The following is a 4,326-nucleotide window of genomic DNA, read 5'->3' as shown; positions in this document are numbered from 1 at the left end:
TAAATGTCTACAGTAATATGATAATCTATTTTTTTAAGTTAGAAAAAAAATACTTTTACTTACTCTAAAATCCTAAAGAACACCACACCAATTTTTGTGTAGAAGTATATATATATATATATATATATATATATATATATATATATATATATATATATATATATATATATATATATATATATATTTTGTTTTTTTAATAAAATTTCATTTATAACCTCTCTAAATTTTAAATAAATAGTTATCTCATGCCTTTTTGAATTATAACTATTATATTTTAAAAAAATTCAAAATTGGGTTTCTAACTTTTTTTTCACAGTTTTCATTCCTTAATATTTAATTATTCATAAATTTAAAAACAAATGACACCTCATCTACGATCTCCATATATTCGAAATTTCAATCACCTCACCTATTTTTTTTAAATTGATGCTGAAAGGTAGTTTTTTTTTTTTTTTTCTATCACAATAGTTAGACAGAGATAATACTTTTCCATCAGAAAGCAATTGTTCCATCCAAGGAAAAAAAAACAAAGACAAATAATGCTTGGATATAATAATAATTTGTTAGCCCCTCCCAAGAGCGCACGAGACTGATTTGCATCTACAACCTCCACATGAGCACCCGTTGGAGCTACTGGGCCACTAGAATCAGCACCATTGTCGAAGTATCATGAGTTCATATATCCATTACGACGACAAACTATTGTAGATCGCATAAGTTTAGATATGCGTCTACAACCTCTGCATGAGCACTTCTTGAAACTGCTGACACAACAAAATGACTGCGATGAACCAGATCCACCATCACATGGGTTGAGTTAGATATCGTCGAATATTTTTTTCTAGTCCATATTCGATCATTTAAACTTGCTTTACCCATTTTAATTTATCCAATGTTATCTGAATTCGTGCATAACAAACCAATCACCTGTTGTTTTCATTGGGTTTACTTAACATAGAAACCATGTTAGAAGTGGCATTTAAGCCGCATAAGCTTAGATGTGCGTCTACAACCTCTCCATGAGCACTCCTCGAAACTGCTGGCGCAACAAAATCACCCGGTGTTTTCATTGGGTTTGGTACTCAACATAGAAATCATGTTAGAAGTGGCCTTTAAACCTAATTTAACCCCACAAAATCGGCTTGTAGGGAGAGGTTTACACTCACTTATATACACTGAATTGGTCTTATCTCTAGTCAATATGGAACTTCCAACATTCTCACCTCTAATAATACATAACTAATATGATTTATTTTCAAATATACTATTTAAATCTCGAATACTTTTTTGATATACAATGTCTACCCGATCAATTTATGTCATAGAGCAAGTAAGTTTCGATTCTTTTTCTCTTTTGTTCTTAATCTGAAATTAAAAGAAGTGAATTGTCGTTGCATGTGTAATATTGTTTCTTCTACTTGTTCTTGGTTAGTCTAAATTCTCAATGACTCTTTCCATTTTCAATTTGATGTTTCGTAGGTGTTTCTAGAAATTTCTTGCATTTCAAGAATCAGGAAGACGTTCTTAGAGTTGATAGTTTCTTGCAAGGTAAAAGAAGCTAGAATTTGCTTAGATTATGTTTGTCATGCTAAAATAGTATCCATGGTAATAATATGATGAATTGAATGAATTTGTGATAGTAGTGTAGTACTCTTTATGTTAAATAATGATAATTGGTAGTATGATGCATGTATTATTGGAATCGTGTGGGAATTGTGTTTTATGTTGTTATGATTGTGTGTGATGAGTGATATTGTTGTTTGAAACTGCACTCAAAGTATTTGGGATGAGTTGTGGTCAAATTCTTAAGTTTTAAGACTAAAAAGAGAGGTTTTGATGAGTGAGTTTAAAAAAGAAAGACTGAGGTAAGTAACTGTTTAGGAGCTCTCGTGAGGTAATTTGAGACTTGTTGTAAATGTTTTATGAGTCAAATATGATATGTAACTAAGAGATGTTTCATTTGTGAAGTTTTGGAGTGTCTTTAGGATAGAAATGAGGTTTTGAGTAGTGAGATCTTAAAGTAAAGGGTGTGAACTGTTTTGGAGAGTTGACAATCTATTATTAGACCAATTAGGATTTGTCTAGATGCTGAAATAAGAAATATTGGTCATGGAAGTGATAATTGCTTCATAAGTTAAGTTTCTTAGTACATTTTGGAGGTTTTAGGTGTTGAAAAATGAAAGTAGGATGGCTAGAAGGAAATTGAGGTATTTGGGTGTGCTAACAAGTGTATTTATACTTGGTTATGCAGTCGGTGGACTGACACGAGTGTTAGAAAGTGTAAAATTGGTTTTGGTAGATTAAAGAGGTGACTTTGGGTTTAAAGTAGCAAATTGAAGTTACAGTGGGGTTTTCTTAAGTATCTTAGTGTCTGGAGGGTCTTAGGGATCTTTAGAAGTCGGGAGTAAAGTGTTCAAAGTCTGATTATGAGTGGTTTTGCATTTGTCATGGCGTTGAGCGCCAGACATCTAACGCTTGGGCGCTACCTTGTTGTTTTGGGGGTGTTGGGTGCCAACTTTTGGGCGTCTAGGCGTTACCTTGTATGCCTTTATACTTATGTTTTAATTGATTTAAGGTGAATTGTATGGTTGTTTATGGTTATTTAAAGTAGGATCAATGATGTTATATGTTGGTATTTCATGTGAAAGTGTATGAACATATGTATGGTTTCAAATGGCTTCCAAGGTTGGTAAAGTTAGTTCCAAGGAGGAACTCTTCGATATAGTTTTAAGTATCTTTAAATGAATGCAGGGAGCTTAATCTTGGAGAACACTCTAATGGTCTTTCATTCTCAAGTAGAGAAGATTGGTGCATGTGGTGAGAGTAGCAGGAGGTCTTAGTCTAATGCTTCTAGTATGGCCTACGACTCAATATAGACTAACCTTGTGTGAGTGGTAGGGTGAAACTCATTAGCAATGAATTTGCAAAGCAGTAGAGGTAACAATAAGTGAACAATGGGCCATAACTCAACATTCATTCTAAGTTTGAACAGTCGATATAGGTCATTGCATGCTAAGATGTTTGGGTCTTATTAAATTATATAAATTTTTTTATATAAAATGCTATAAATTTATGATGTATGACTCATGTATCTAACTTATCATTTTTCTTGTGATTGTATTTGTATTTTGTTGTGTTCTCTTCTTCGTTATGATAATCCGGTAGGTATAAGTAAAAAAAGATGAGATCTTCCTAAAACATACGCTTAATGGAGAAACTATAAATACTTAGTTCTCTTTTAACTTTAGTCTTGTAGATAGTTTTTATTTTAGAATATTTTATATATATATATATATATATATATATATATATATATATATAAAGAATATATGTTAATATAAAAAAGTTCTAACTCTTCCTTGATTTGGAGGTATACTTGACTAAAAAATTAGGAATAATATATGAGATTTGTCGCAACCGGGATCGCGACGGGACGGCGAACCAAAAAAATACATGGGTTTAAAAAATATCTTGGGAGTCGCCATCATAATTTATTTTGGAAAACTATGGAAAAACCCTAAAAAACAAGGTCTACGAAAAAGAGATTTTTATGTTGGGGAATCGGTTACGCGTAAGGAAGGTGTTAGCACCCTACCGTGTCTGTCCGAAGACAGTACCTTTAATTAAATGTATAAAATTAATGTGGTTTTCTTTTAAAATATTTAATTTTCCCCAAAAACGAAAATAAAATAGAATAAAATATTAGGAAACAAAAAAATATTTTTTTTTGTTTTATGAACCCGACAAGATTGACCTTGGTCCTACGTATATCCATTAATGGACAATCAAGGATCACGTAGTTCTTTATCTAGAAAAAAGTTTGTGAGTTTGTTTAAAAATTATTATGGATTGTTTGACATTTTCGAAAAAAAGTGAAAAGGTTTAGTTTAACAAAATTGAGCTTTTGGCTTTAAATATTTTGCGCGTATTTTTCGTGTTAAAAATATGGTGGAAAAAGAAGAGAAGAAACTGGCCATAGGTCGACGCACACTTATATTTAAAAAATCATGATTTTAAGAAAACATTGTCTGTGTGTAAAAAAAAACTTTGGAAGAAAACTTTAAAGTATAATAAAAGGAGAAGAATAGGAGTGTAGACATACCTTTTTAGCTTCTGGAATTCCTTTAGTGCTTCCTCAGTTATTGTTGTTCACAAAACCTTTATGTGTGAGAACATATTTTTTCTCTATACTCTCTCCTTCAATCTCTAATATCTCTAAGTGTTTTCCTGTATTTTTTTTCCAATCCTTTTTACTTCCACAGAGTGTGTACTTATAGGCACATGTTGTAATATTAATGTGATCTTGCCTTAATGGCGAATTAATTG

Source organism: Vigna radiata, chromosome 4 (genome assembly GCF_000741045.1).
Source record: "Vigna radiata var. radiata cultivar VC1973A chromosome 4, Vradiata_ver6, whole genome shotgun sequence".
In the NCBI taxonomy this organism is placed as follows: domain Eukaryota; kingdom Viridiplantae; phylum Streptophyta; class Magnoliopsida; order Fabales; family Fabaceae; genus Vigna; species Vigna radiata.
Note: the sequence above shows the minus strand (reverse complement) of the source record.